At 38.0% G+C, this 6,425-nt stretch overlaps 1 non-coding gene across 1 annotated transcript; it reads left to right on the forward strand.

The window, feature by feature from the left end:
• The first annotated feature begins 3,109 nt into the window (after positions 1–3,109).
• On the forward strand, positions 3,110–3,216 carry LOC126015014 (U6 spliceosomal RNA). Its single transcript, XR_007497923.1, has one exon. It is a non-coding gene; the product is annotated as a U6 spliceosomal RNA (small nuclear RNA).
• Positions 3,217–6,425: the final 3,209 nt, after the last annotated feature.

Genomic DNA, 6,425 nt, shown 5'->3' on the forward strand with positions numbered 1-6,425 from the left:
ACCAATTTATTTACCAATATATTTTTTTTTACCAATTTTTACCAATATTTACCAATTTATTTGGATAATTCACTTAGATAATTTTATAATTCCCAAAATACTATCTAGTAAATAGAAAACATTGTATATTTGAAAATGAACAAAAACTTATAACATTAGCCAACATTTGCAAATAAGTACAACAAAAAGCACTGCACACAGCTTTCAACTTTCTAAAGGACTTAATTTGAATCATATATAAATGAAGCATAAAAAGGGTAAAGCAACTTTATAATACACACACACACATATATATATATCTGTGTCCTAAATTAATGATAGAAACAAGTTTTAGTTATTTTAGTTATATTCAGTTTGTAATTTTAACCAATGTATTAAATAGAAAAAGTAGTTATAAAACTAATCCAACTAAACTAATCCTTGGACTAGATGTCCACACAAGTTCAAATGACTTTCCTGAGCAGGATTCCCCCAAGTCATTTGATAGTCTAGAAAAGAGGGGCTAAGAGATGACTGACTAGTGGAGGAGAATCTCACCTCCTCCACTGTGCCCTGCACTTGGTTAATCCATGTTTTAGTGTTGCTAATTTCATGGGCTGGGATATCGTCTTAAGATAAAAAAAAATCTTCAGTATGGTCCTGTGGCCCAGTGAAGCAGGCCCAGGGTACACCCCCCCCCCCCACACACACACATATACATACACTTTAAGGCACAATACTGATACTTAAATATCTGGGATGTTCTCTGAGGAGATCTATGAGCAATACTAAAAAATAGTACTCTTATGACAATGGTAATATTTTCCCCCAAACACTGAGTCCACCTGTATTTGGCCTAAGTGATAATGTAATTTGTATTTGAAATTCCCTCAGAAGAGACAGAAATGCAAAGATAAAATGTTATTATGTTATAAGTAATAAAATGAGAGAGTCAGACACGGTGCAAGAGATTTTTGCGGTGGACCCAAGAACCACTGGTCTGAATTGTTGAGGCAATTGTCAGAGCCAATTGGTCTGAATGGCACAGTGTTTGGGCCCAGAGTGAGTGGGTAGTAGGCAAAGGACTCATGTATTGGAGATAAAACTTGGGTCAACTTGCAAACTCCAGTCCTTTGAGGCATCTCCTCAGCTCTAGTGAGATATTTTGTAGCTCATGATGATATTACCCCACCCCTCATCCCAGACCCAATAAGACCAAAATTGGGAAATAAATAAAAAAAAAAAAAACAACCTGGTGAATTTTCTGTAATTTTGAGTCATGAGAAGTTTGTAAGCAACATTATACATTTCCTATTACTAAATTAGTGCCCAGAAGAGGTTTGCTATGACTGTTTCCTGGTGAAAAGATTAAAGAACATTGTTTCATCTCTTCGAGCTAACGAAAAAGAGGTGGATTTTTTAAAAATAAGTCAAGGCAATAGACTGAGCGTGTGTGTTTCTGAAGAGAGGCTCTGACATTTGAAAGTGAAACTCGGGGTCAGGCTGGGAAAATCTACAAAACTATGCCTGCCCAGTGGGGCCCAACTGTGAAAAATTGTGAGTGCTGCCTGTGTGTGTCTATCTCCTGTCCTGTCGCATGAAACTCTTGGGAGTGGGCCGAAAAGAGGCTCCAGAAGAGCAAGACAGCTATGCTTCGCTACGCAGCTGTGCACTCTTTCTTAAAAAAAGAACACCATTGCAACAAGAAAAAAAAAAATCACACTAAGAACTGTGCTGGATCACTGAAGCCCAGCATTTCTCTTCGGACTGTCTTCTCTGCTGCATGCTCAGGCCTAAGATTTGATCCTGTGAGAAGTTTCATCCACAGAGGACTCCCCTCCCTTGGAGGCAAGTCGACCCACCCAGCAAGGGTGGAGCCAGAGGAGTGTGGCTGCCTACATCATTTAGCCAATGAATACCACCACAACACGTAGAAAAACCAAAAATACAAGTCTGACAATGGGGAAACAACGCAGGCCAGCATCAGACATAGAGAATGAAGATGAAATTCTGATTACCAGATAATGACCAACTAACTAATCAACCTCTCAGATAAGGACTTTAGACAAGCAATATGGAAGATGCTCAAAGAACTCAAAGAAACCATGGATCGAGTTGAACAGAACACTAACAAGAACCAAGAAAATATGAAGACAGAAATCACAAAACTCCAAACTGAAATAACATGTCAACTAACAGGCCTAAAAAACTCAGTAAACGAAGTGAATGACAAAATGGATAAGCTCTGGGACAGGGTAAAAGAAGCTGAGAATAGACTTGGTGCTGTGGAAGATGAGATAAATAACAATTCCATACAGTGGGAGAGATTGGGAAAAAAAGAACTTAAAGCAAATGAACAGTGAAAAATTAGTCAAAGAATGGGAACAGATGAAAATAGAAGTCTATGATAAGATCAACAGAAACAACTTAAGAATCATTGGAGTCCCAGAGACCCAGGAAGAAAATTTCCAGGAAGAATCAACAGTCAAGAACATCATTAAAGAGAAACTTCCAGAGCTAAAGAATATATGTCATCAAATCCTGCATGCTTGAAGAGTACCAACCAAAAGAGACCCCAGAAAAAATACTCCAAGACACATCCTAGTCACAATGACAAATCCCACAGATAGAGACAGAATTATGAAAACAGCAAGATCAAAAAGGGAAATTACATTCAAGGGAGCATCCTTAAGATTTACAGCAGACCTGTCATCAGAAATACTCAAAGCCAGAAAGCAGTGGTGGGATATTGTGACAAGACTGAATGAAATGAATGCTTCACCTAGAATACTGTACCCAGCAAAACTCACTTTCCGGTTTGACAAAAGAATACATGGTTTCACAGACAAAAAACAGCTCAGAAACTTTACAGACTCAAAACCAGTCTTAAGAGAAAAACTGGAAGACCTAATTTAAGACAAGACTCACCAAAAGACACACCAAATTTCGATATAAAGATGGCATTAAATCCCAGGACCATTCTTTCTCTCAACATCAATGGACGAAATGCACCAGTTAAGAGACACAGAGTGGCTAAATGGATCAAAAACTCAATCCAACCTTCTGCTGCCTACAAGAAACACACCTGAATAGTCAGAACAAACATAGACTCAAAATAAAAGGCTGGAGAGTGCTCGCTTCGGCAGCACATATACTAAAATTGGAACGATACAGAGAAGATTAGCATGGCCCCTGCACAAGGATGACACGCAAATTCGTGAAGCGTTCCATATTTAAAAAAAAAAAAAGGCTGGTGAAAAATTATCTAAGCAAACAACACCCATAAAAAAGCTGGAGTGGCCATAATAATATCAGATAATGCAAACTTAATACTCAGGAAGGTTGTAAGGGACAAAGATGGACATTTTATATTAATCAAGGGGTATGTAGAGCAGGAAGAAATCACTCTCCTAAACATATATGCACCGAATGAGGGGCCAGCAAAATATTTAATACAATTGTTGACAAATCTGAAAAATAATATCAATAACAACACAATAATTGTGGGGGACCTCAACACGGCTTTGTCAACACTGGATAGGTCAACCAGACTGAAACCCAACAAGAATATACTAGACCTGAGGAGAGAAATGGAAGAAAGAGGCCTAGTGGATATATATAGGACACTCCATCCCCAGAAACGTGGATACACATTCTTCTCCAATGTACATGGGACATTCTCCAGGATCGACTACATGCTGGCACATAAAACATACCTCCATAATATCAAGAGGATAGAAATTTTGCAGGCTACCTTCGTTGACCACAAGGCTCTAAAATTATTTGTGAATTCCAAAGGGACTCAGAAAAAACTTTAACACCTGGAAATTAAACAGCCTCATAGTGAATAACCAGTGGGTCCGAGATGAAATCAAGGAGGAAATCAAAAGGTTCCTGAAAACAAATGACAATAAAGACACAAACTATCAGAACTTATGGGACACAGCAAAAGCAGTACTGAGAGGAAAGTTTATAGCTTTGCAAGCACACATCAGGAAGGAAGAAGGGGCTTACCTGAGTAGCTTAATGACGCAGCTAATAGAACTAGAAAGTGCTCAACAAAAGGACCCAAAAATAGGGAGACAGAAGGAAATAACAAAGCTGAGAGCAGAAATCAACGAAGTGGAAACCCAAAAAACAATCCGAAAGATCAACGAAAGCAGAAGTTGGTTCTTTGAAAAAATAAACAAGATTGATAGACCACTGGTAAACCTAACAAAGAAAGAGAGAGAGAGAAACTTGATAACTCGTATTAGGAATGAAAAAGGAGAGATCACTACTGATATGACAGAGATTCAAAGGGTAATCAGAAACTACTTTGAGAAACTCTACGCCACTAAAAATGAGAACTTGGAAGAAATGGATAAATTCTTGGACTCTTATAATCTTCCAGGTTTGAAGGAAGTGGATGTAGCATATCTAAACACCCCCATCACTATTGATGAAATTAAAACGGTAATCAAATGTCTGCCCAAAAACAAAAACCCAGGCCCAGATGGATTCACTAATGAATTCTTTCAAACTTTCCAAGAGGAACTACTACCAATCCTGGCAAGACTCTTTCATGAAATTGAACAAACAGAAACACTTCCAAATAGCTTTTATGAAGTCAACATCAGCTTGATATCTAAACCAGACAGAGATGCTACCAAAAAAGAAAATTACAGACCAATATCGCTGATGAATGCAGATGCAAAGATCCTCAACAAAATCCTGGCAAATAGGTTCAATGACTCATTAAGAAGATTATCCACTACATTCAAGTTGTCGATTATTCAAGTAGATTATCCACTACATTCAAGGAACCTTTCTCAATATAGTTAAGGCCATCTACCACAAGCCAGAGGCAAATATTGTTCTCAATGGAGAAAAACTAAAAGCCTTTCCTCTAAATTCTGGCACAAGATAAGACTGTCCTCTCTCACCACTCCTATTCAACATAGCACTGGAAGTACTTGCTACAGTGATTAGGCAAGAAAAACATAACAAGGGAATCCAGGTAGGAAAGGAAGAAGTCTAGCTCTTCCTGTTTGCAGATGACATGATACTTTACCTAGAAAACCCCTAAAGTCTCTACCAAAAAGCTTCTAGAAACAATAGATTCATATAGCAAGGTGGCAGGCTACAAAATTAACACACAAAAATCAATGGCCTTTTTATACACCAATAGTAATAAGGAAGAAATGGACATTAAGAAAACAACCCCATTCACACAAACTCAATGGCCTTTCTATACACCAATAGTAATAAGGAAGAAATGGACATTAAGAAAACAACCCCATTGACACAAACTCAAATATCTTGGAATCAACTTGACTAAAAATGTGAAAGACCTATACAAAGAAAACTATAAAACTTTGCTCCAAGAAATAAGAGAGGACACGCGGAAATGGAAGCACATAACCTGCTCATGGATTGATCGGATTAACGTCATCAAAATGGCAATACTCCCTAAAGCATTGTACAAATTTAATGTGATCCCTCTAAAGATACCCATGACATTCTTCAAAGAAGTGGATCAAATACTTTTGAAAATCATTTGGAACACTAAACTCTCTAGAATAACTAAAGCAATCATTGGGAAAAAGAATATGGGAGGAATTACTTTCCCCAAAACTTTACTACAACGCAATAGTTATCAAAACAGCATGGTATTGTAATAAGGACAGGCCTTCAGATCAGTGGAATAGGCTTGAATACTCAGAGAATGTTCCCTAGACATACAATCACCTAATGTTTGATAAAGGAGTAAGAAATCTTAAATGGAGCAAAGAAAGCCTCTTCAACAATTGGTGTTGACACAACTGGCTAGCCACTTGCAAAAAATTGAACTTAGACCCCCAGCTAGCATCATATATGAAGGTAAAATCCAAATGGATTAAAGACCTCGATATCAGACCAAAAACCATAAGATATATAGAACAACACATAGGCAAAACACTCCAGGACATTGAGACTAAAGACATCTTCAAAGAAGAAGTGCACTCTCCAAGCAAGTGAAAGCAGAGATTAACAGATGGGAATATATTAAACTGAGAAGCTTCTGCACCTCAAAAGAAATAGCGCCCAGGATAGAAGAGTCCTCCACTGAGTGGGTGAAACTATTCACCCAATACCCATCAGACAAGGGGCTAATCTCCAAAATATACAAGGCACTGACAGAAATTTACAAGAAAAACACCTAATCCCATCAAAAAATTGGGAGAAGAAATGGACAGACACTTTGACAAAGAAGAAATACAAATGGCCGAAAGACACATGAAAAAATGCTCCACATCACTAATCATCAGGGAGATGCAAATCAAAACAACTATGAGGTACCATCTCACACCACAGAGAATGAAACACATCACAAAGAATGAGAACAAGCAGTGTTGACAGGGATGTGGAGAGAAAGGAACTCTTATCCACTGCTGGAGGGAATGCCGTCTAGTTCAACCTTTATG

The sequence above is a fragment of the Suncus etruscus genome, chromosome 7 (genome assembly GCF_024139225.1).
Source record: "Suncus etruscus isolate mSunEtr1 chromosome 7, mSunEtr1.pri.cur, whole genome shotgun sequence".
Classification (NCBI taxonomy): domain Eukaryota; kingdom Metazoa; phylum Chordata; class Mammalia; order Eulipotyphla; family Soricidae; genus Suncus; species Suncus etruscus.